The sequence below is a fragment of the Pelmatolapia mariae genome, linkage group LG22 (assembly GCF_036321145.2).
Source record: "Pelmatolapia mariae isolate MD_Pm_ZW linkage group LG22, Pm_UMD_F_2, whole genome shotgun sequence".
Taxonomy (NCBI): Eukaryota; Metazoa; Chordata; class Actinopteri; order Cichliformes; family Cichlidae; genus Pelmatolapia; species Pelmatolapia mariae.
This window is the reverse complement of record NC_086245.2, coordinates 28,511,895-28,539,411: the sequence shown is the minus strand read 5'-3', so window position 1 is coordinate 28,539,411 and position 27,517 is coordinate 28,511,895. Positions and strand designations below refer to the sequence as shown.

Genomic DNA, 27,517 nt, shown 5'->3' with positions numbered 1-27,517 from the left:
AGTTGCCAGAGAAGCCTCAGTCACGGTGGCCCATTTCTAGCTAAATCTGTGCACACAGCACTAGAAACAACATAACACATTCACAGGAATCAGAGTCTAAACACAACATGGATGAAATAATAATCACAACAGTACTAAATTAACAATTTGTTGTTAAACATTAACCATCTCATGAGTCTTTGCGCTTGCCAGTGCAGAAGTCTTCCATACTTACAAAAGTCAAATAGAAAAACAAAACAAGTTTGCTCCGGTACATCATTGTGTGGCCAAAGATATAGAAACAAACTACTGAGTAAATGTTAAAAAAAACAGCGTCAATTTAGTTTCTCATTTTAATTAAGTATGGTCATTGCATGATGACCATATGTTGTATGGTGAAGGTACTATGGTTTCAGCACAAAGGTGGGGAGTGCCTAGGACTTCCATGAGAATTGTGAATTTTGTATCCTCAAGACAAACCTGGACTTGTTGAATCCCACATACAGACATTAATTAATATCAAAAACCATTTCTGGACACAGCACAAAAGTAACAAAATACAGACAGAGGTTTTTTCACATTACGTAAATCAAATGAGCAGAAAAGACACGCTGTGTTTCTGTCCCCCCACCCTTTCTCTCCTCTGCAGTCTGTGCTCTGAGGTCTTAAAATGACCGTATTATTGTTTATTGCAATTATTTCTGGAACAATATATTATCCAGCAAAAAGAGCTGGCCTGACAGCCCCAGCGCCCTAAAGTGCATTTATGGGCAGTGAACTGAAGCATTTGAACAAACCCTCACTCACTGGAGATGTCTGTTTTCCAGATGGATGTTTAATTGAAAAAGAAGAAAAAAAACAGCCAAGCTGAGATGAGAGAGTACGAACAAATTAATGTTACCTACCTTCACTGCCCGCAGAAAACCAATATTCAATTAAAATAAGGTGATGAATTTATATTTAATTTAAAATTATGCCCACATCCATTTCAGTGGACTCTATAACAATTTCACAAAGCTGAACAATATTGTAATAAAGTTATCAAATATGGAGTCTGCTGATTCTTCTTTTATATTTGGGGGCTTTCTGTATGGAGGTATTATGCTGTGTAATGTAGCTTGTTGTGTAATCTAATTTGAGTATTTTTATGTTAGTCTCAAAAGTAACTGGACTATTTCAATCTAGTTGAATGAAAGTCCTTTGCAGTCAGCGACTGTCTGAAATCTAGAAAACATGGACATCATCAAATGCTTACCTTCCTCCCTTGAGATGTTCTGCCAGGACTTTACTGCAACCACCTCCAGCTGCTGCATGTTTGTGGGTCTCACTACCGTCACCTGTGTCTTCAGTAACTGAAAAGCATCCTCTACTGAGATCAGGTGAATCACTTGGCCATTGAAAAATATCCTTGAGAAACCCTTGGGTTTCTTTTGAAGCACCTTTTAGGTAATTATTCATTTGCACTGTGAAGTGCTCTGTGATCACTTCTGCATCGTTTGACTGAACCTGAGCTGAGAGTATTTCCCTGTACACTTTAGAATTCATCCTGCTACTTTTCTCTTGATTCTAGTACAGGTTAATCCTGGTTTTATCTGTCCAAAGAATTTCTTTCCAGAACTGTGCATGCTCTTTAATCAGGCCTTCCTGTTATTCAGTGTAACCAATGCTTTGCACCTCTGGATTCACATTCCTGAAGGTGTTTCTGTATAGCAGACCTTGAGAATAATATAATAATATGAGCTCCTGGGAAAAAAATGTGGTAGGAATTTGATTACACCAGAGGGAAAAGAAGAACCGAGAAATTAGAATTACCACAGCAGAACAAGGCTTCATGTAATTACAAAACAGTTAAATGTTTTTTAGATCTAAGCTTTAGGTAATTAGAAGCTGTCTGAGGCAGCAGAGTAGCTGGACATCCTTGTAAGGACTGGTGGAAACTAGTTGGTTTGTGTGGAGAGAGGGGTTATGTGGTGTGAAGTGGCGATCAAGAGATGTACCCTCTGTCCAGGGTGACTTGAGTGTTGTGTGAGGCAATAAAAGCACAGAGATGCCTCGAATAATTTCACTTGAGTTGCAGGAGGGACATCATGTGGAAAACTGTGCTAGAACTTGAACCTGGCTTTACTTCTGCCCATTGGAGGAGTATCCCAGTTGCATTACTGCTTCCTTTAGATTATAGTCTTCTATTGTTTTCCACAGTCTTTACTGTTGTTCAGTTGTGTAACATTGGTACATTTTGCTTCAAAACATAAATATTAATTTTCCTCTCTGAGCTGAGTCCCCACACTCAGATGTTGTGGTCCTGTAGGTGCAGCCCTTCTTTCTTCTTCATCTTTCTCACACGAAAACAGAACATGCTTCCATTTTTCAGTGACATTTTTTATTTACACTGATTGAAATCACAAGTTTGATGTCTGCTGAAGTTGGAATGACCAATTCTTAATCTCTGTATAATTGTTTAGTCCTTCCTGTTGTTTCCTCCACCTTTCACCACTCCTAGTTCATTTAATAGCTTATACACAGAGCAGAAAATAATGTGAAGAGTCAGGATGTTGCTGGATCTGGATGGGTGACTGGATAACAAAAAGAAGGGGAAAATGGAGCCAAAAACAGTATGCCAGGACTGTAACAGTTTAGCTCACAGAACTCAGCATTCCTGCTTTTGAGACGTTGTTATATCGTGCCAAAAGGGTCGACACAGCAACTTCTGGTTCTTCAAGTCAAGTGTGGATTACCAACTGTACTTGAGGCTGGCTTCAAAAGTAAAATCAGTCCCAAACACTTGTATCCATGCATTCATTCTCTTCAGCTTATCCTTATCAGGGTCATGGAGGGAAGGGGGCTGGAGCCTATCACAGCTACCATAGGGCGAGAGGCGGGTACACCCTGGACAGGTCGCCAATCTGATACTACCAAAGTGGTCCTAACACTCTTATAATCAACATGGTAACAAGTCTAAAACCAGTAGGTGGCTTCATGGTTGCTGTGTTGGTCTTTTAACTCGGGTTTTGTCCTTGTGTGAAGTTTGTATGTGCTCACTATGCTGCACAAATTAGCTTTGAGAGTTTTCCAGATTTTCCCTCCATGCAGAAAATGAAAATGTGACATTTTTCATAAACCAAAATGTTTTTACTGCTTAATGACAAAAATATCTTAAGAATGTTCAAATGAACTATTTAATGAAACATGCAACATGAAATTTCCCCTTGTGGGACTAATAAAGGTATCTTATCTTATCTGATCTAATTTTCAAAGACAGAGACAGCTTACAGTATTTTGTTATATAGGACTAATTAAGCAGCTCTATATAGTTGGACTGATACAGGTAAACCCTGATTTAAATTCCAAATTGGGTGCCTATTTGCTGTGAAACAAGCAGATGACTGTCTGCTTGTTCCCAGTGGGTTTATATTATCTGGTTATTGGTGTCAATAAATTCTGTGATAAATATAAAAATGCAAATTTCCATTCAGCTAGAGCAGTCACACTATGTCAGCATACAAGTCTTGCTAAATCCTGTGCTTCATGTTTTATTTTTAAGACGCATTTGCAGCATAATTAAAAGCGCAGATATCAAGTACTGCTGATCAGCCTAATCAACACTGAGAACTGTTGAGGCAGGACGAAAGAACAGAATCATAATCAAGCCTGAACCTCTCATCTCTGATTTCAGATAAAGCGCAATATAGATAAACTGAAAAACAACAACTGATACTAATTGATTAATTTACCAGCCACAAAAAGTAAATTGCTTCTATATTTGCTCATTAATACAGGGTGTGTGACTAACGAGGAGGGTTTATATCCTTAGAATCTTCCGAATGTTCCTCTTGCTGTTGGCCACAAAATGTTAACACTGCAAAGAAAAACACTGCTAATACACAAATACTATACCACAGCCATTCAAATAATTGTTTTTATCCTATGATGTGGGATATGCATGACATGACGTGCAACCTCATATCAATATTTAAACCCATATTTAAAACAGTGTTTTGTCTGCAGCACACAGTTGACTAACATTTTCTACCTGTTTCACAGTATGAACTCATCAGATATTTCAGTATTGTTAATATTTTAGGAGGACAGGGTATCTGACAATGGTCTAAAAAGCACTGAAGCAAATTTCATGTCAGAGTCCCACACACCACTATGCATCATTGTTAAACTTGAGGCTTGGTCCTGAAAAACTGTAGACTACAGCTTTAATAAGTATTTCAGAGATTTCTTGGAGCAGTATTAAAAGTTAATGTGGAAAGGTAAGCAGAAAGAAAAAGTAATCTTTAAACAACTGGAGAGAAGCCTCAGAGGGTTCCTGCTGGAACCTTTGTAGCCCCCACCCCAAAATAAAAAATGTTTTTGAAGCACCCTGAAAGCACCCTACTTATTTAAACTACACTGAGGGATGCTTTTACTTCCAATATATAAGCTCTAGGAAGGTAACGCATGCCAAACAGAGACTGCCTGGCAGAAAATGGAAAAATACATTTCCTGTTAGATATTAAAGCTGCCTTCTACGGAGAATAAGACCTATACTTCTAGGAGATATTTTGGTGCTGAAAGAAATCCCATGAAATCCCCTCTGCCCCATCCCTCTTCAACTCAAAGGTAGATTATGTAAGATTTATGTAAAATAGCACCCCCTGCAGGCACAACAAAGAGTGACTAATCAAAACGAATGCGAACTCCCACTCTGAGTTCTACATTTACAGGGAGGACAGCATGCACGAGGCAAAATAAATATGCCCTAATCCCTGTTTGCTGAACAGGATAGTTTCAGGATCAAGAAATATTATTATAATGCCCGGAAGCCTTCTAGCCTAACAAACTCAAGTATTTTTACTTAATCTTGAGTACAGCTAGCTGCTATTAGCTTAATTCATATACACTGAAACATTATAACTTTAAGTATCTCATTACAATGTAATGCTCTGCTTGCAACTCTTGGGTGACTTCATTCAACTGAATTTTATTTCGACATGCACCAACTATCTAAACGTTGCTGCACACAAAGCACATCCATACAATGCATCAACACTTCCTGTGGGAACCACTATACAAACCAAGTCCAAAAACTTTGTAATCTACAGCACCCAAAAGGATCCACTGCCAGTGTCCCATTTGGTATCTGGCAATGTGCTTAGCAAACATTAGCATGCTAATCAGCTAAACCAAGATAGCGAAAACTTGCTAGTTACTTGCTGGGTGTAATTTATTAATTTCTGCACAGAAATTCTGTTTATCCTGTGCAGAAAATAAATACAGTTACACTAATAAAACATACGCATGGGCAAGTTTTGTTCTTACCACATGTTTAGGTTAGGGAGTCCGTATACATGAGCACATGCTTGCTATCTGCAATCTGCATACACCCATGCCTGTCTTCTTTTAAAGAAGGAAGTGTGTTTAATTTGGATCATGGAGTAGATGATGTCATTCTAAGTAGGAAACCCAGAGAAACACAAAACAACGAGGAGGAAGCCAAAAAAGGCAAACCTTTCCAAAAAGTAAATGGGCTGTTTCTTATGTAGTGCTTTTCTACTCTCCTGGAGTACTCAAAGCACTAAAGGATTCTTCGAAAAGCAACTTAGGGTTAATATCTTCCCCAAGGATATTTGTCATGCAGACTGGGGGGAGCCAAGGATTAAACCACCAATCTTCTAATCAATAGATGACCTGCTCTCCCTCCTGAGCTAAACTAGCGAGCTATCCTAGCGAGCTAACCTAGCTAAACTTAGTCAATTCTGTTTTTCATGGATCCTTGGATGTTAAATTTTATTGTTACACCTGGTAGAGAAGATACACTGATCATTTTATTAAAGATGAAAGCATTTAGACAGTTTTTAACTCTCAGTGATGCAGCACTGTTTGCTTGAGTTTAGAAACTGAAGAGGAGTTTGGACCCGGAAACGGCTATTGACATCAGACTTAAGAGATGGATTAAACTGTAAGTGATGACATCCAACAAGGATGGAAATCTTGTTTTAGTCAATGCAGTTTTAATATGCTAAACCAGGGGTAAGCAACATTTTTCTTCATAGACACTAAGCAAAGTAGTAAGCAAAGAGCCACACTTTGAGCAACGCAATTACGGATATAATGGAGATTGTTTCTTTTTTTGTTTTTCAGTATAATTCAGCGCAAACATGAATTTAGGTAGACAAAAAAATACTTCAAAACCCAAGAACTTTATGTTAGAATGAATTATTACAGTCGTACACCTCAAACTCATTAACAAAAATGTTTCTTTTTGATTACCTTTGTCGCAGTAGGTAGAAGTTGTTTATTTTTCCTTTATGGAGATTGAGATAGTTCATGAGCTGGTTCTGTCCCCCTGGGATGTATTTTATATACTGCACATGTAAAACAGCAGCATGATCATCTATTTTTTTTTCTTTTTATTTACTGTTTTGTTTGTTCTCTGTTTTGATGAAACCTAGCAGGGAAATTGTTGCCCAGTTAAATTAAAAATGTGTTGTATAACAAATTCAGTTGAGAAAATGTTGATGAATCCTGGCTTCGTGTGTGTGAAACAATCATACACTCAGTATAATCTGAGATGTGTGGCTATCCACTGTTTGTGAATGAGACCGTGTGAGCATGTCAGTATGCTGGCATTAGTGTTTAGCTTAAGTACAGCTTCAGAGCAGCTGGTCTGTTGAGGACATACTTTGTCTCTGAAATAGTGTTTGTTTTAAAACCTTTAATATTTCACTTGTTGCTATTCTTATATGAATGTGTGGTTAGTCTAAACGAGTGATGCCCATGTACCACTGTCTGGAGCAGTGTTTAACCATAAATGAGCCGCCTGCATATTCTGCTTTTGTTAATAATGTCATGACTATACCAAACCATATTTGCATACATATGTCTTTTTTAGAAGGCTAAAGTTGGACATTTCTGAGAGCATTTACTCTGCAGTTAAATTAATGCTGATCCAAGAATGTGGTACACAGCAACACAATTATCCACAGGGATTAAAGTGGAACTAATACTTTGGAAATGTGCTTATTTGTCTGTTTGATAAGAAATAGTTTTAAAAGCAGCATTACAAATATTATATATAAAAGCCAGCAGTAAATATATGTGTGTGTATGTCTCTGTTTGTTTTTTTGTTTATTGAATTTTAAATATTGAACATATTTTATATTCATATTCTGGGCAGCAGTGGTTTGAATGGTGACTCAAAAACTGACATAGTGCTCATTTATAAAGCGCTTTACAAACCCGAGCATTACGGCTAACGGCTGGATTTTTCCGTTTGATTGCAGCTAGCTAAACAATGCAGAGCCACTTACTGCTAAAGAGACAGAGAGCGAAAGTGGACAGTATATCTTTGGTATCTTAACATAAAACTCATTGTTGCAGTCAGAGGCAGCCCAACAGTGATCCCCTCAAACTGATTTTTAGTTTTAGTGTCCTTGTTTTCCCCTGAGTTATCGATTCTTTCACTAGGTAGCTAGCATAAACTAATGTAAGTCTATTAGTTGCAATCAGTCAACCAGCTACGTGGCATCACGTTTCCGAACACGGCTCTAAACATGTTTTTAAAACTTTGAGTGCTTATTTCTTAAATCCAGCTACACAGATAGAGATACATCTGTGTAAGTTTTTGAGAGCAGGGCTCCATGATGTAAAGGCAGTTACAGTGTCAAGTATCTGCATCCATGTAGAGACTGTATGAATGTTTCTGACAGCAGAATTCTCATTTAATGCTAACACTAAGTTAAAAATATTTATATTCATTATTTTTCAGAATTATTGATGCCATCAGCTTTGTCAGCTTTAATCGGCCTACATTACAGACTAGCCTGACAGCTGAAAGGAATGGACTTTGATGGCAACACTGAAAGAGCTATGAAACAATTTGAATTTTCTTTGAGTGTGCAGTAGCTTTATAAAGCTGTTTGGAAGCTGAAAAAAGAGGATCCAGGACATTTACAAAAAGGAGACATTTAAATATTAAAAATATAAGTCCAAGTAACATGAACGTCTGTCTGTTCATCATGAATAATTTTAATAAGTAATGGTAATAAGTGAGTGAAGTGTGTAAGACATAAATGTGCAAAAAGCACAGTCTTCGACACATGCAACATTTAGATGTGTGCACTTTAAGGTATCTGCTCCATTTAAAAAGAAGATGTGCCAAAAATAGAGATCTGCAGAAATCAAATGGGCAAAAATGTTTCCTGTAACCTCTGCTTACAGTCCCCATGGCTCAGCCATAAAAAGTGTTTGCTTTGCACATTTTTTTTCTCACTTCAGACTGAAATACATTTCTTTGACATTTATGCAAAGTACTCCATCTGAGCTGAGTGGGGGATTCAAGAAATTTGGGTGAAAGGAGAAAGCCGGTGTGTAGGCAGCAATCCACTCCACATGCGCTGTTGACAAGTAGCTCGCTGGCAAATCACGTTGTACCACTTGCTGGTCATTTCTTATGTTTAGTTAATAACAAGATATTCTTAGCATCTTTACAGAATTGCTCTGACCTTCTTACTGCTTTCAAGTGTTACACCGACTCCTTTTAGAATTGCTAGATGGGTGGGTGTCCTCTGTTTTCACTTGTATCGAAAAGAAATAAAATGAAGTCCTGTGAAATTCCTTTCTCCAACACTGTCTCTAAAAGTAAATGTGCTGGAATGGTTTTTTTTTTTACCCTTTTCTAAATATTATAAAGGGCATAAAAAAGACACCCCTTTTTGATTTAGCAAAGCTCATCGGGAGTTGACTAGCAGACCAGCTGCTGTGTTATACAGTTAGAGCAAGTATTTGGACAGCGGCAGCTTTGTGAATTTTCCTCTTTATACCACAACATTAGATTGTAATTATTGCAAAGGTTTTTAATAATTATAAGGTCTTAATGCGATACAAGGAAGTAAATTACTCTGTCTTATGTCAGTGAGAGGGTATATCTCTAATGTAATCATCTCAGGCACACAGGTCAGGTTTTAGCACAGTAGCCCAAGCCACCTGTTCAAACATCCTGTTCAAAGATAGACAGCCAATCAGAAGAAAACTTCTATCTATCTATCTATCTATCTATCTATCAGGTTTTGAATGATTAATGAGTTGCTACGTTGTTAAAGGGAATAAAGCTAATTCTGTAGAACATAAATTAGGATGTTTAACTGTGAATCAAGCATATGAATTCTAGTAGTAGAAGGAAATGAACTTAATAAATCTACGTTAATACCACTTTTGAGAAAAGTCTGTTCTGTATTGTATATTAAGCAATTATTATGTGAATAAATTCTTTAAACGTGATCAGGGGTTAGGAGAAAGAATGAATTGAAGGGATATTTCATGAAGGGACTTCATAAAATGAGGGTGGGGGGTGGGATCAGAGATGTTAGCGCTATTCTGGTGGTATAAAATAGAAAAAACAAAACAAAAAAAACAAGGGATCCTATGGACCTATAGGCAGTGAACCAGATGGATGATGGGTGTACCTCCAGCCAGTTTTACAAGTACAGGGTGGGCCATTTATATGGATACACCGTAATAACATGGGAATGGTTGGTGATATTAAAGTCCTGTTTGTGGCACATTAGTATATGTGAGGGGGCAAACTCCTCAAGATGGGTGGTGACCATGGTGGCCATTTAGAAGTCGGCCATCTTGGATACAACTTTTGTTTTTTCAATAGGAAGAGGGCCATGTGACACATCAAACTTATTGGTAATGTCACAAGAAAAACAATGGTGTGCTTGGTTTCAATGTAACTTTATTCTTTCATGAGTTATTTACAAGTTTCTGACCACTTATAAAATGTGTTCAATGTGCTGCCCATTGTGTTGGATTGTCAATGCAACCCTCTTCTCCCACTCTTCACACACTGATAGCAACACCGCAGGAGAAATGCCAGCACAGGCATCCAGTATCTGTAGTTTCAGGTGCTGCACATCTCGTATCTTCACACCATAGACAATTGCCTTCAAATGACCCCAAAGATAAAAGTCTAAGGGGGTCAGATCGGGAGACCTTGGGGGCCATTCAACTGGCCCACGACAACCAATCCACTTTCCAGGAAACTGTTCATCTAGGAATGCTCGGACCTGGCACCCATAATGTGGTGGTGCACCATCTTGCTGGAAAAACTCAGGGAACGTGCCAGCTTCAGTGCATAAAGAGGGAAACACATCATCATGTAGCAATTTCAAATATCCAGTGGCCTTGAGGTTTCCATTGATGAAGAATGGACCCACTATCGTTGTACCCCATATACCACACCAAACCATCACTTTTGTTGTTCCAACAGTCTTGGAGGGATCCATCCAATGTGGGTTAGTGTCAGACCAATAGCGGTGGTTTTGTTTGTTAACTTCACCATTCACATAAAAGTTTGCCTCATCACTGAACAAAATCTTCTGCGTCAACTGAGGGTCCTGTTCCAATTTTTGTTTTGCCCAGTCTGCAAATTCTGTGCGCCGATCTGGGTCATCCTCGTTGAGCTGCTGCAGTAGCTGGAGTTTGTAAGGGTGCCATTTGTGAGTAGCTAATATCCGCCGAAGAGATGTTCAACTAATGCCACTCTCCAGTGACATGCGGCGAGTGCTAAGCTGTGGGCTCTTGCTGAATGAAGCTAGGACAGCCACTGATGTTTCTTCATTAGTGACAGTTTTCTTGCGTCCACATTTTGGCAAATCCAACACTGAACCAGTTTCACGAAACTTAGCAAGCAGTTTGCTGACTGTAGCATGGGAGATGGGTGGTCTCGTCGGGTGTCTTGCATTGAAATCTGCTGCAATGACCCGGTTACTGCGTTCACCAGATATCAACACAATTTTGATCCGCTCCTCACGTGTTAACCTCTTCGACATGTCAATTGCTGTGAACAAAGAGAAACTTGTAAATAACTCATGAAAGAATAAAGTTACGTTGAAACCAAGCACACCGTTGTTTTTCTTGTGACATTACCAATAAGTTTGATGTGTCACATGGCCCTCTTCCTATTGAATAAACAAAAGTTGTATCCAAGATGGCCGACTTCTAAATGGCCACCATGGTCACCACCCATCTTGAGGAGTTTGCCCCCTCACATATACTAATGTGCCACAAACAGGACTTTAATATCACCAACCATTCCCATGTTATTACGGTGTATCCATATAAGTGGCCCACCCTGTAGAAAGATCCAAATGGAGAAATGCGTTATCTACCCAGATAACCAATTGTATTGGGATAACTTTCAACCCCATAAAGAATATTTAGTGCACTGATATTTCAAGCTCTCGATCCCCTACTGCTCCACTATTTTTGAGCACCATGTCCATTTGTGCCAGAACAATGGGTGCCTCAGAAGCACATATATGCATCCTGGCATTGAGTGAGTGCATAAATAGAAATTTGTGGTTTAAATTAGCATGCCATTATTTCTAGTCTAATTAGTGAAAGTATGCATCATAGGCCCATCATGTTTTATATCACCAGCTTGATTATGTTTAAAACAAATAATGAAGATTATATTGACATGTAGACATTTAGCTTAAATTAAAGAAGTTTAGCAAAAGTGTTACATTAATATGAGCGTTTCCCAATGAGTAGTAGACAGACAGATAAACATAAATATCCAATATAAATTGTATGTACTTCGAGTGAAATGGTTGTGAACTTTGAAATGCAGACAGTCCTCTGTAAACAGAGAACTCAGCCATCTCCAGGGTTCCTGCTGCATTGAGTGCTCAAGTACCGTTACACAAACAGTATTGGATTAGTGAGAATCATTGTGATCAATGGTATTTCTAATCCACTGACTTGGCTTTTTAGTGGGTCCATGCTATTGATCCAAAGGTCTGAGAGGACAAAAACATTACAAAAAGCATTTGCAGGGCCTGCATTCCTTTGGTGTGTGTAATTGTAAGAATTTTAAGTTTTAAAACGAAAATGTAAAGAAGTCTTTTCCTGTTTCAGTTGAGGACATAAACCTAATTGTAGCTTTAGTGGAACGCGTACTCCGATTTAGCTAATCGAATAAAACAATCTAAATGATAATCTTGCACTCAGAGTCTTTATCAGGTTAACATTGATTATTTGAGTTTATGGAAATTTTACGTCATTACCATCCAGTCTCATACTCTGGCAGATGCCATTGCCCGGCCGCATACTTCTTGCAGTTTAAGTGACTGGGGAAGCACAGTGCTGAGCATTTCTTTTTCTTTTTTCCCTTTAACATCAAACTGCTGTAGGGGGATAAGCTGTGGGGGATGCAGGTGGATGGCCCTGCGGTGTCCTGGATTACAGACTATCTTGCCAAAAGGCTCCTGTTGGTACTGTTCCAGGAGCCACCCCAAGGCACCATCCTGTTATCTCTCATTTGCCTTCTTATCTCCTATTTGATCTTCACATCTCTCTGACCATAAAGTAACTCAGTCACAGGATTTAACATTTATGAGAGGGATGACTCTCATAAATGATAAGTTTTATGACTCCGTAGAATCATAAAAGGCTTGCAGATGGTCTCGTTTCTTAACATTTAGATCAATTCGTAGTGAACTGAGTCCTGAAGTTCGCTGTGAGAATGGATAACACGAGGACATGTTTGCAGAAGGGTTCACTTTATAAGGTTTGATAGTGGTTTTGTAAGAATAATAAGCAGCTGATGTTATAGCTCCACTTGATTTTCAAATGATTTGTGATGATTTTCTAAACGTGTTTTCCATCTTTCTGATTTCTTAGTTTGTTTGCATGTTTCTCACACTTGGACAAAGATAACCAATTAAAACCTACACCCTGTTTATCAACAGGATGTAGCTTTCTTCTATCTCAACATAATTTCTTATTATAGCCATATTTTAACATGAATGTAACTTACGGCTGTGAAACTGATCATTAGCTTGGTGTTTTCATGTTCGTTATAATGATTTGGGCACACATTTTGGTTCTGTCAGCAGCTTTGGCTCCTGAAGAGATTGTTGAAAATCCTTGCAGTGTGAGCCCGGCTAAAGTTTTTATGACAATTCATAAAATATTTTCCAGCCCTGGAAATGTCTTGTGGCTAAATGCTGCCCCTGAAAAATGTTAGACTATTTAAAAAAAGCAAGAAAAATATGGCAAATTAAAAACATAAAATCTTGACCCACTGTTACGGTGCGACTGAAAGACGATGACACAAACGGAAGAGACTGACGAAGCTATACCACCAATGATTACTTCAAGTTATTGCACCTAAAGCTATTGCTACAGTTTCTCACAGAACTCTATGGAAAGTTTCTTTAATAATAATTAATCATTTAGTAGATAACCAAGAGTAAAAAGTAAATATGTTGGCTATGTGCTAAGAGCACATTCATCTGCAAGTCTAATTGACAGACTGAGGTCAGGACTCAACTTTTATGTCCAGAACATAAAATTTGACCCATAAGTAATGTTGCTATTAGGGATGCAACGATACCAATTTTTTCAAACCGATCCGATACCGATACTTGGATATGAGTACTTGCCGATACCGAGTACAAAATCCGATACTTCTACCACACACAAGTTAAACTTAACCAGTAGTAAAGAAACGACCCCAGACAACTCTTTAACACAAACGAAACGTTTACTGAACGTAAGGGCAGAGACAAATACTGTACAACACATCCCTTTTTTAAACTCAAATGATATTCCAATTCCTTAACCAAATGAAATACACTGTATAAATGAAATAATTCCCTTTCAAATTATATTAAACAACCCAACTTATGTTATCACCTTTTGGTAAGTGACTCCCTAATATACACTCCAAAACACGTTATATAAATCCATTAACACACAATATTCACACATGGGCCCCACACACACTCACATTCACACTTGTTGCAGGCCTGTTTGCTGCTCACGCTGGACGATGGAGAAAAATCCTCTTCTCCCCAGTAAGAGCACAAAAGTCTGACTTACAGTTCCGTAGCTCGGTAGGTCGCCGTTCACCAGTCCCACACTAAATCCACTCCCTGCGGACCCGATGCTGTCTCTGCTGCAGCGCGTTAGCCAGTCACTGTCCAGCTCTCCGACAGTCCATAGCGGCTGCCTCCGTGGCGCGTCCAAGCAGTCCGGGCTAGCCTTTAGCCTCGGCGGTCGTAGCTGGAAACACAGTTTTCCACGGTGGTGCGACCGTTGAAACAAAAAGTCACTTCACCCACACTCTGTTGCGAAGCTCCCACACGGTTAGCTTTCTAGTCACACACTCTTTTGTGCTAGTTAACCTCAGTAAAACTAGCCGAGTCTCTCACTTTGGCTCAGCTAACCTCGTGCATCTCTCCATGCCGTTCTCTTCTCCTCCTCCATTGCAACAGATACACAGGTCCCGTTTTATGCTACCTTCACGGGCCTCCAGAAAATTAGAACTCTGAACAATATTTTAACTCCCTTCAGAGTTACATACCATACAATAATACTTTATGATTAACATAACAGTTTGATTGCGCTAATTACCTGTATTTACCTTGTGACATATTACAGGGCAAATTAAATTCAGGGTACAGTTACATCACATAACCGTGAACACCTTATGTTACCGTGGCGTTCAAGTCCATGGGAATTATGAGTATCCACTCCCAAATTCCCATCCGGGCTACATTAGTATCGGTTCATGGTATCGGTTAACTTTTACGAGTACGAGTACGCACACATTTTACAGTATCGGCCCCGATACCCGATACCAGTATCGGTATCGGTGCATCCCTAGTTGCTATTAACATCTGTGATCTTTTGGTTGTGCACTTTTCCCAGCTACATACAACAGTAAATACACATCTCATTAAATGTTGCCTCTACTCTAATCTTTTATTTTCAGAAAGGAAAATCTATCTTTAGCATATTCTACTTAGTGTAGAAAAACTGTGAAAATGCTTGATAATTAGAATTTTGCTACACTATACTTTAAATCAGTATTCCTAATATTGCATCTTTTACTTCACTACATTATCATGATGTATAGATACACATACACACATTAATAAACAAGCTGTGTGATGTGTTTCGTTTGGTTTAAATTACACAGCAGTATTCACTGTGCCAACATTAATGTGCGGTACATGAGCACTAATAGATTACACTGCAATTACGCTACAGTTTTGAATTGCATAACATGTACAAATGAATAAATTAATATATATATTAATTTATATATATGATATAATATATATAATAAAACAGGCAATGAACACTATGCTAGATGTTGATGTACTCTTTATTCACTGGCTGATTTTATTTCTTGCTAACACAGACAGATTTCACCACTCCAAGTCCATCTAGCACTCCACATGGCAGCACCCATCCTGACTGCTCTGCATGGCGGTGGGGTGTCACATTATTAACAACCTGCAGTGGTCTGATAACACTGTGGCAATAGATTAGACAGGGCAGAGCCGGCTGTTCTTCCTGAGAAGGTTCAGGTTATTTAATGCAGCCTGTCTTAATCCCAAAGAAGCCCATCTGTTCCCTGCATATAGGTGTGTATAATGTTTATAATTTATATATATGAAGTTTTAAAAGTTTGGGGCTTGATGACATTGATTCAAAACAGCATTAAAAGTAATTATGTGGAACTACATGTGGAAATATTTATAGTTGGTGTTTAACCGTTGTGTAGCTTCACTTTTCTCTTGGGAACCAGAAAACACTGATAGAAAATATCTCCTCCCACACAAGCCTCTACACTGCCTACCTTTTCGCTCCCTCATCTGTTAGTGGCGAATACCCAACCCAAAGTTCCAGTGAACAGCATGCAAAGTAATGTAGTGGTAGTCATTTGTGTCCATTAGCATTTTTACCTGAAAAGCTTTAGCGAGCGCGTTCAGCTACTGCACTGCTACAAATCCATATATGACAGGATATTATTCATGTTCACTAGCCGATCGCTGCATACGAAGGCCAGCCAAAGAGTGCTTTCATGCCTCCAAAATGCACTTTATTGATGCTTGTTGCACATTTTGACAGCGGTATTTAGAGTTAAGTGTATCCCGCAATCTGGTGTGGCACAGACTGTGCCCATCACCTCACCAGTCTGGGTTTTGATGGAGTTACCACTGTAGGCTGCGTTTAGCACCTTCATTAATCAGAATTTGCTGCTTGCTGTTTATGACATGTCGACTTTGAATAAATTTATATGTATATATATATATATATATATATATATATATATATATATATATATAGTTCAGTTCATTTTTATTTCAAACATTTCAAACATATATATATATATATATATATATATATATATATATATATATATATATATATATATATATATATATATAGTTCAGTTCATTTTTATTTCAAACATTTCAAACATATATATATATATATATATATATATATATATATATACATGATATAATATATATAATAAAACAGGCAATAAATACTATGCTAGATGTTGATGTACTCTTTATTCACTGGCTGATTTTATTTCTTGCTAACACAGACAGATTTCACCACCACTCGTGAATATTACTCTTCAGGTCTAAGCTCTACAGATTTATAGCAGAACTTAAGATATGAAAGACTTGCTTGATAATTGAATAAAAACAGGCATCTAACACTTTAATGTGGTGATATATATATGTATATATAATTTTTGAAATTGAAATGTAATTTCAATGTTTGTTTAAGATTGTCATACAAGAACCATCACAAATAATATCATCTTTATTGTTATCTCATTAGGATTGTAATAATATACGATTGATATACATTAATGGAGGTCGGGGCCTTTCTGTGTGGAGCATACATGTTGGGGTGGGTTCTCTCCACAGTCCAAAGAAATACACTTAGTGGGGTTAGGTTAACTGGTGATTCTAATTTGCCAATAGGTGTGAATGTGAGTGTGAATGGTTGTGTCTCTCTTTGTGTTAGCCCTGCTTCTGAATGGCAATCTGTCCAGGGTGTACCCTGCCACTCGCCCTGTGGTAGCTTGGTTGGGCTCCAGCCCTCCTGTGACCCTGGTAAGGATAAGTGATATAAATGATTGTACAAACAGGCAATTCACAGGAGAAAGTTTTGAATAGGAAAAAAAAACTATCTATAACTGTTTAAATCAAATTAGCTAAAAGTAGCTAGTAAAATGCTTATTCTTAATGGGTTAAGCCATATTAGCAAATGTGGGAGGAATAATTTAAGGAAATATGAATGCAACCTAAAAAGAAGCTTTGTGAAACTGTGCTTAGGCACAGCATTCCTATTGCAAAATCAGCATCACAATTACAATTGAATTGAAAGAAAAAAACTGTGAGAAGCAGTCTAATCACATTCATCAGTAATTGTGTCAGTCAATATGTCCGAGATAGACTTACTGAGCCCCCGATGTTCTGCGAGTGGTTTGTGGCAAGCTGTGTGACGCGTTAGCCAAAGTGCTAACAGTATGCCCGGCTAACGTGTGCTTCGCGTCAATGTGATATTTTAAGCTGCGAGTGCTTCGGTGAAAAGAAAATTCCTTCTTGCACAATGTGCATAATACTTTATGTCGGTCAACTGTTCCGTCTTGTTAGCTTTTTTAATGCTCAAATTTCCCATCGAGGGGGCCAATGTGTGTTTATCATCTTCCATATTGAGTTGATTGGTTCAGCTGCCCGTCACTACCAGATCAACTGCCCATTTGCGCATGTGCGAGGGTAACTCTACTTAGACAAACTGCTCGAAATGCGTTGACAGAAACATTTCAGGGATTTTGAGTCATTCTGCACTCCAGATGCATTAATTGCGTTAGAAATTTTAATCGCGCTGACCGTGATGGCGGATTAATTTGCCTTAACGCGTTAATTTTGACAGCACTAATGCTAACATTTGTGAATTGAAACATGAAGTACAGTTTTGGTTGGTATGGGGTTAAAAGCAAAATCATTGTACAAATTAAAACTGTGCTTTGTGTTGGTTCCATATAATAAGCCAAGGTTCAACTGAAGGATCATTCCTAAAGCCGTATCACTAGGAATACACAGAAAAAGCTGATTGGGGTTAGATTAAACACCATAAAGCTCTCTGAAAAAATATTCACAGAAGTGGTTATTAGTGAGTGTATTAGTATTTAAATTTTGGATGGATGAGTCTTTGTTCCTGAACAGGGAGATGCTGTGAAAGCCTGAAATATCACCAGTGAGACGTGTACTCGTCACAGTACTGGTATTGATCAGCATCACTATGAATTCTGTGTGGATATGCAGTGTTATGGTGCCTGAGCTAACTGATTCTGGATCTTTCAGTGGAGGGTGAGAGCCGATTGCATACACCAAAAACAGCCTTAAAACAGACTGTTAATGAGCTTCATACTTATCCGCCTACCTGGGGTTAGGCTTTAAATAGCTTCAGGCAAGAAGAGTTAAGGCATAGTCATATTTCTAAAGAAAGTTTGTTTTGTGTGAATCTTCGCAGATTGCTTTAGGTTTCATTTGAGCTGTGGATCAGACACAGTAAGCTGGATATCAGACTCTTAATTTTCAGAATTCTGGTGAATTTGTATGAACTAATTTAGACCTTTTCTGCAGCGGTTTATAGCAGAAACGCACTGAGGCTCTCATGCATTTTGCATTACTTTCAAATAATTATTCTCATCTGTCCTTGTTAAATATTATCCCTACTGAGTCAACAGTCTCTCTCTCATGTGGGTTTGCTTGGGTTTAGATGTGAAGGTCAGAATACTTTCGTTTTCTTTTGTCTGGGGAAGCAACCTGCTTAATGTGCATGTGGCAACTGTTCACACCACTCATAAATTTATATATTGGAAATGTATCAACACCTTTTTTTTTGTTGTCACTCAGATCTGTTTCACTAGGATTTCTATTCATATTCAAACCATGGCAAACATGTCTGTGATCATTTTGGGTATTTCCAGGGTAATTACCAGTTAACAAAATAAACTGTATAGAGGCTACAGCGCATGGAAAGTCATTAAGTGCTAAACTCATAGTGTTTTTTTTCTTTTTACCATTTTCTTTTAACCAACCACACACCTGTGCGTGCATCATTTTCACTCCAGGATCTCCTACCACACTTCCTGCTGTGCCACGGTAGTAAACATAAACATTCGTTCTTTAAAATTTGAACAAACAACCAATGCTTTGGTTCTCTGGAGAGGACACTTTGCTTTTCATGTTCTTCTTGACAGAAGAGGATTTCTTCCAAATGCAGGAGTGAATCTGGAACAAGATCAGAGACAGAGTGAAATCCTCAGTGGATCTGACTGGCACGCTGATAGAGAAATCATTTGATACAAAAACAAAAAACCCAGCATTCTGTGGCATTGATGTAGTGACAGATCCACCATCCCACCTGATGCCTGAATAATGACTGTCAGAAATTAAACAAAGGGAGTGTCCTTGTGCCTTGCAGTTAAATAGGACCACTTTCATGCTGAAACATGCTGCTGGAAACATGTTTCCTAGTTGTGTGCCAAATTTTTGCCTCCACATGGCAGAATAGCTTACAGTGTTGAAGAATCCTCCAAGGACCTCAGTCCTCAGTAAACATGCTGCTGTGCCAGCTGATCTCCTTTTGCGGCTTGTATTTTTGCATCTACATAAAGAGGAAAAAGGCATTCGGGTGTAAAACTGCCTTACAGTAAAACAGTCAACGATGAGAAAGACTAAACGTAAAGAATGTGCTGCATCATGGTGGACATTTTTATGTCTGCGAGAAATGCAAATGGACTGCTTTATTTCTTCCCACACCTTACCCTGGTGCTCATGATTAATGGGAGAGGCATCGCCTTTCGGATGGAGAACTTCCTCGACAAAACACATTAATACTAAGACCTGTTTTACATTCTCTTTCTGGCTGCATCTAGCTATCAGTGAAAGTGCAGGAAAATCATTTGTCTGCATGCAAAATGGCCTAATCAAAACTAGAGATAAAAACACCAAAACTGGAGGGGGAAAAAAGGTGTAGTATCATGGGAACCTGTATTGTGTGTTGCCAAATGGACTACACATTTCATTCTATTGGAGGCATTGTGCATTTTTGTTAATGATTAATGAGTGAGACGTCTCATTTTGGACACAGAATGTGCTTGACAAAAGACATCAATAATCACAGCCTGCTTTACATTCTGTCCACCTTGCTCTCAGTTAACGTGCGTGGATGGGAGCGGACGACATTTGACTGCATGCAAAATTGGTCAGAGATTTTCATTTGAGAGTGAACATCAAACCCAGTTTTCACAGGAGGCTGTAGCTGTGCCTGCCTTTACCTGAGTTTGGTTTTTACTACACAAAGAGCTCATCAAATCTGAAAATCATTAGCTGGCTGATACTGAGTTAGAGAGGGCAAATGGTTTGTACAAAATGTGCACCTGTACCTCGTGTGTTTTTTGGAATGGGGGGTTTCATTATCACATTCATGTTTTATTTTTTTCTGTGTCATGACACTATAGCAGAGTGAAGAAAAATGATTTAAAGTGAATATCGACTTGTGTTTGTTGAGTTTGACAGCCAAACACATTGTTCCAAACAGCAAAATGGCACAAAAGCCTCAATCAGGGAGTTAAACAGATTTCATGGGGCTCTGTTCTAGTGAAAGATTTACCTGTAGTGTTCAACCAACTGCAATCTGCAAGCATGTGACAGCATATTAAAACATCAGAAGACGGCTTCTCTTTGGCACACACTATTTGTCAAATTGGAATTACAGAAGGACACAATAGACGCAACGCTGAGTAAAAGACGTTGAGTAAAAAAAAACAACTGTGCCTAAATTTGTCCACTGTCCTCTTGCAGCCCAACCTTGGCTCTTTAGTTTTTCATTTACAATTTAACTATGTTAAGGCACAGAGAAATGATTCTACTAGAATAACTGGGTGTGTACAGCAGCCCCAGTGGACTTTTGTGGCAGCATTGACTTGACACGTTGAATCTTGAATCTCTTGAATCTTGACAGTTTTCTTGCTAGTGCCCCCCAAATTTTAATGCATTGTGACAGTTATATATGGCAAAACACCTTACATTGTTATTATAATAAAAACTCTTGTAACTGTCAAAAAAGCAACAAGAACAAAACAAGCATGCTCAGTGAAAGATCACCAAAGATTACCCTTTTCAAAAAAATATTTTACAGTTTTATTTTGAAAGGGTACAGTGAAGAGGGACAGGAGAGAGAAAGGGGAAGACATTTGGCAAAGGGCCACGGGACAGATTCGAAGCCGGGCTAGCCACTCTCAGCCATGTGGCATATGGTCACCTGCTCATCCTCAACCCACAAAGATGATCCTTTCCATGGAAGTCATAGAACTTGATGTTTGTTCATTGAGAAAGTTAGAGTTTAAATCACCATTTGAACACGCAGGCGATCAGAATAGCATTTGCAAAGAGCAATCTAAGCCTAAAAGTTGTACAGCACTACACAAAGGGATGGTCTTAAAAAGGGGCTCTGATGCTTTTGTGTTTTCTTACATTTTGCAGCAAAACCTTTCTCATTTTGAATGATAAAAATCTTCAGTAGAAGTGCCAGGAGTTAGTAAAATAACGCACACAAAAATAGCTTTTAAAAGTTGCTGCACTTGCTGAGGTAGTAAAGTTTATTTGACAAATGCAAAACAAGAAAAGATCCAATAGAAATTAAACCTTGACATAAACCGAAGCATGTATCATGGCAAAACTTTCAGTAGTGACAAGAACGTAACACATTTTCCCCCTGTTTGCATTACAGCCAGCGTGACTTTTAAACAAATGTATTTAAATAGGAAATACAAGACTCTTCTGGGATGTAAAATCACCATGGCAACTAAGAAAACAGAGGTTTGAAAAAAACCTGAACTAACTAAATGAATGAAAGCGGTGTAAAAGTAATAAGAAAATCAGGTTCCACGCTGGAGTCCAACTGTGGTCTCTGAGCTCAGGGTGAAAGTACAATCGCTGTATCCATGAGCCTTTCTTTCATTCACCTGAAATTTTCTTGGCTGGTTTTCAACTATGATATAAAAATTATTAAGCGTTGACCCTTTATAGCAGTCTGTTTCCTTGATTCTTCATATCAGTCAATGAATTTAACCTCTAAACCCTTGCTGACACAGTCTTTAACCCTATATTCAAAAATGAATTCAAAAGCGTCCTGGCCCGCTGGGTCGCTCTTTGCAAACTTATTCTCTACATGAAAACATTCAGAACTGACAAAAGCTTATTTTCAATTCTAGTAGAGAAGCCAAGTATTCAAAGGTACCAAACTTGGAGAGGGGGTGGTTTAGAGAAATTGCACAAGACATCTTTTATTTGATTGACTAGTACAGCCATAAAAAAAGAAGTACAGAGTTTTAAATATTTCACTGTGTAAACATCATATATCGCTAGAAGCTTGCACAACGTGGCACAGAATATATGCGATACTGTCAGAGTGAGGTAGTTGGAACCAAGCTGGAAGGAAAGGCATGGGGTGGGTGGGGGGGTATGTTAAGGCATTTAAAATGGTAAGCCTGAGCTGAGGGAATTGCTTGGAAACATGGTGTGAAGATTCATCTCAAAGTGCACTGCTCTCTGTTTGTACTTGGTGACATCAGCCTGAAGTGAATAAGGCAGCCTCACAGGGAGTTAACACACCAGAGAAACTTTATTGCTTCAGGCAACTGCAGGTACATGGAGGGCTGTGAAGGACGTGACGAATGAGAGTCTGCAGTAATCAGTGGAAATGCAATGAGAGGGTGAAAGTGAGTGGATAATGTAATTTTGCAGCAATAAAATTAGATATATAATCAGCTGCTGACTCAGGGCAAATGAGTAAAGGTTTATTACGGCTGTGTTAATAAAAGTAAACCTGATTTCAGCGAGGGCGTTAAAGAAGAAAGCAGGCGGTGATGTAAATGGAAAGAATCTGTGCTGCTTTGTAGCAGTGAAGCACGTCACAGTCATTTACACAAGTCTGCGAGAGAACAAGGGCACAGAAAGCATTTTTTCCACGCGTGCAGCCGTGCAGTAGTGAGATGCATTATTTGTTTAAAATCTACACATTCTAGTTATTGTGAGAGAGTGTGACAAACCCAGTGACCTTCAGTCAAATGATGCGACATGCCCGGAGGTGGAGTGTGATGTAAAGTTTGACACTTTTTTCAAAAGAGCAGTGGAGGTGTGTGTGTGTGTGTGTGTGTGTGTGGTGGTGGCATATAATCTACCATTCTTAAAACAGCTATTTTTTCATCTATAATATGTAGGCATTAACGTTATGAAACTTGTAGACCTCAGGCTTAAATAACAACCAAGTTTTCATATTGTGTTATTATTTTCGACAGATCCCATGACTTTCTGACTTTACTACACTGCCGTTGGCTCTGGACGTAAACCTAGTGATTCCTCCTGAAAACAGTGGAACACATAAAAGGAATGGTTTCAGGAAAATACGCTTTCTGTGAGAGATTTGCATTTGACAATCAATCTTACTCTCATAGCTCTTCATTAAATAAAAAGCCAGCAGTCAGTTAACTTAGCCTGGCACAGATTGGAAAAAAAAAGTTTCATGTTGTGCTTTGCTGGATTATTTCTGGCTCTGAGCAGTTGTCAGACCGCCAGAAGAGACTCTATTAGTACTAGAAGTAATGTTTTACTTCTCTCTACCCTGCTCTTAATCTCTGACAAACCTGTGTGTTGGCATTGAAAGGTTTTAGAGCTGTCTAAAACTGATAGATTTAGGCAGATAAGTCTGATGACTGGTTAGGGTTAGGTTCAAATAACTCCCCAAAATTGGTTTGGGTAGACACCTCAGAATAAAACGTAATGTAAAACACACCTCTGGGCAGTATTAGCTTTTAGGGAAATAGTATTGTATATATTTTTACTTCTTTGTTCTTTCGAAATGCACTTTAAGTAGTTTGCAGTCCAGTAAAAACAAGTGCAAAGTGCAGGCTTTCCTTATTTTCTTATTTGCTTACTTCTTGAAACCAATTTTCATATGCTTGAGATCATTTGGAGTACAATTATTTTTTATTTATGTAGTATATGTGTAGCATTCATTTCATTGTTTAGTTAAGTTTGTTTTATGATCAGTTTGACATTGATTGAGAGGTTAAAGGTCAAGTGTGACTTGATGTTTTTAATCTTTATACAGTACTTTCTATATGTTGACAATACACACCACGCTTGTATAAAGTTGCTGTTTTTTGACCAATTTATCATGAAGTTGACCTTGAAAACTTTATTACAAATTTTAATGGCTTCTTAACATGACCCAAATCTACAGCCTTAGAAGGTTTTCTTAGAATTCATTTAAAGCGTTTCAAGCTAACGTGAAAGACAGAATGACACGCACACAAGCAAAATAACCTCCTTGGCGAGAGGTGACAATTTGAATAACAAGTGAAGAAAACCAAACTGGGTGCTAAAGAAAACGGACATATTTTTATTTTGTACTTCTTTTTTGTATGAATAAAATAAAGAAGATGTAAAGTGTTAAGGATTAAACTTTAAGGCTACCTGTTTGACTTTTTCCAGTGTATGTGTTAAGCTAACATGCTGATATTGACTAAAAATAAAAGCGTAACATCAGTCTTCAGTTCAGTATTAATTTGCCAAACAATGAAAAAGGATATGTCTTAAATCTTTTGTGCTTTGAAATTTTCTTTTCAAAAAAAGTATTAGTAAATTCCAGCTGGCAAATTTTCACCAGCTATTTAGCTTCGACCAGGCATTCAGCTCCACGTGGCTAATTAGCATGGCTAACTAGCATTTACAACATAAGTCAATGGCTAAATAGTAGGGGTGCAACGATACACAAAATTCACGGTTCGGTTCGGTTCGATACTTTGGTGTCACGGTTCGATATTTTTTCGATACAAAAAAATGTTCATGCCTTTTTAATTTGTCATTTATTAAAATTATAAATATATATTTTAACTCAAAAGTACAGTTTTTAAATTTAATGTTGCTGAAACAACAAAATAATAATAATAAAAAATAAATCGATCTGATGGAGAAATCACTCATCTTTGGAAAAGAGAGTTTATTACAGAGAAATGGCTCTTTCCAAAATAAAAGCTATACTATACGCTTCTTCTGGGGTATATTCTCAGCAGCATATTAAACATATCAGGTCCCCATAAGGAGAATCATGTGCTAACGGCTGTCTAAATGGCTCGGGTAAAGCTTGTAGCATGCGTGCTTGTTGTTTTTGTCTGCTTCCACTTGTCTTTGCACTACGATGATGTCGGCGTAAATCATATTCGTTCTGTTCCCACTAGTGCTGTCAGCGTTAATCTCGTTAAAATGACATTAACGCCATAACGCGGCAAATCTCCGTTAACGAGTTACCGCGGATCGCCCCGTGCGTGGGGCTGGACGGTGTCAACACGTTAACAAGCAAGCTAACTGCGCTAACACACTAGTTCCCACCAATTGAGCATTGCGTGGCACATCCGACATACTGTTTTACTTTTGTCCATGACGCCCTTACCATCAGGGTCATGCATCACATGAAAACCAAGATAGTTCCAAACGCCAGATCTGAATGAGGGTTGGGGAGGTTCAATTTCGGGTAGCGTTGAGGCAGTTGCCATGTTGCAACGAGCTTAGCTTCTGTCTTGCTAGCTTGCGCTGCGCTCAGTGGATCTGCACTCGACAGTGCAGCCTAGGCGGAGTAGTCGAACGCAGATCCACTGAGCGCTCAACACAGACAGCATCGTCAGAAGAAAAGTTGATAAAATAAATAAAAAATTTTGTGTTGTTCGATACATATGCGTACCGAACCGAAAGCACTGTATCGAATGGTTCAATATCGATACGAGTATTGTTGCACCCCTACTAAATAGCATACATAAAATGCAGGTTTCAGATATTAGTTTGCCATTATTCATCCCGTATTTATACATGTCTGTATAACATCGAAGAAGTGTGCTAGAGTTACAAGGATGCCACCTGCCTTTGGCTGTCACATAATCCACGTCATGCCTTTCACATAGTTCTCTGCTTTTGTTTTTGAGTGTTTACATCTATTTTCTTTCTGCACTTAACTTTTAAATCAGTTCTATTTATCTATATATCTATTCATCTGTGCCTCAGGTAGTAATTAGAGCCCAACAGTGGTTTAGTTTATTCTATTTAATGTGTATTAAATGAATGCATAATTGTTTTATTGGTGAGCATTTAAAAGACTACTAAGGCACTCAGTGAAGTAGTTGAAATACTAAATGTAGAAGAATACAGTATATTCACTTTTTCAGAAACAATAATTTTAGTATAAGTTCTTTTAGTATTTATGCTGAAATACAATTTCATACTAGAAATTTGCTTTGAGCTATTATTGCGTTTGAAAACAACTAGCCTTCAAAAAATAAAAATAAGCACATCAAGAATAGCAAATGCTGACTACATGTCACTATATTTATATTTTTTTATCATTGGTGTGAACACACACACACCATTCCTGTTTAAAAATAGATATTGCTGTTGGGCAAACAATATTCTCAACTTCAAAATGTCGGGCGTTAGATAAACAGTCATGTTTTAAATGTGATCGCTTTCCACTTCCTGTTTGGTCCACTGAAATTTAAAAGGGTGTTATTTGCAGCCCTGTCAGAGTCATGGAAACCGCTACTAAAGGTGCAGTATGTAGAATATTGTGTATTTTCCAATCCACATATTCTGTGTTTAAAGTAATAAAACGAAACCTGAAAATCTAAAGGACTGGTTATACAGTTAAGGTGATTTTAGAAATGATGGAGGTTATATGTTATGTTTTTTCCCCTTTATATAAGCCAGGTCCAGCTGAATGAACTAATCTACCAACTGATCCCATGCTCCATTCACATGTGTGAACTGACCTCAAAAACATTTCTCAGCTTATTCAAATCACCTCAGAAGACTTTGCCCTCACTGTTCAATCCCTCAGTGACCCTGGAATCCTCTTTATCTGCTAGAGCAAGAAACATAACCATACCCCCCCTTTTATTAAAATAGAGCACTGAGCTGAAAGTCAATAACTGTGAAAATGAAATACTCTCCATCAAAGGCAGAGACCAGAGCATGAAGACTCATAGATGTGATGCCATCAAATGTAAAATCTGGAGCTGTTTCATTTTTTTATTCTCTGAGAGGTATTATTAGTTATGAAGCAGAAATTTCACAGAAAATCCCTCTGGATTTCTTCTTGGTTGCTTTAAACAGCTTTTCTTATTCATCCTGCCTGGTGCACTTTGCGATATTGAATGCTGATGATAAAAGAGGTTTTCTTACACTTAGGTTTGTTATAATGTTGTTTTATTAAATAATTGAGCTGGTAGGCTCCTATATTTGTACAATAAGTGTTTCTAAAGCCCTTTTCAGACATGGACTATGTATCATCACTGGCTGTACGTGTTGTTGAAAGTAAAGGCATTTTGTCATTCAGACGGGTTTCACATTATAAATGCTCTTCTTTTGGCCATGTAGAGATCGGCTGCAGCCCTGCATGAAGAAATGCTGCCCCATCATTCATTTGGAACAGAAGGCATTCTGGGTACACAGTGGGAGTCTAGCGTTGGTCAGCAATAAAGTTTCCCTACTATCCTTTGGTAAGGTGCTGTGGTTCTAAAGTGAAAGGTCCATGTGTGCTAATTCCAAAAATACATGATATAATGTAACAGTGGATGCAGAAAGAAAATTGATGAGTATTA

General features: G+C 38.2%; 1 protein-coding gene across 6 annotated transcripts in view; it reads left to right on the top strand.

Annotated features, from left to right (window-relative positions):
• Positions 1 to 27,517, top strand: part of LOC135933239 (CMP-N-acetylneuraminate-beta-galactosamide-alpha-2,3-sialyltransferase 1-like) — a 102,252-nt gene that overhangs the window by 17,796 nt on the left and 56,939 nt on the right. The window contains exons 1-2 of one of the 6 annotated variants that reach the window (XM_065471284.1): positions 15,339 to 15,413; positions 27,294 to 27,415. The exons of 3 other annotated variants lie outside the window; for them this stretch is intronic. The gene's annotated coding sequence lies outside the window, so the exon portion shown is untranslated. Of the gene's footprint in view, positions 1 to 15,308; positions 15,414 to 27,293; positions 27,416 to 27,517 lie in introns of those variants that run through there. 2 more of the 6 variants (XM_065471281.1, XM_065471285.1) reach the window with 2 other exon arrangements.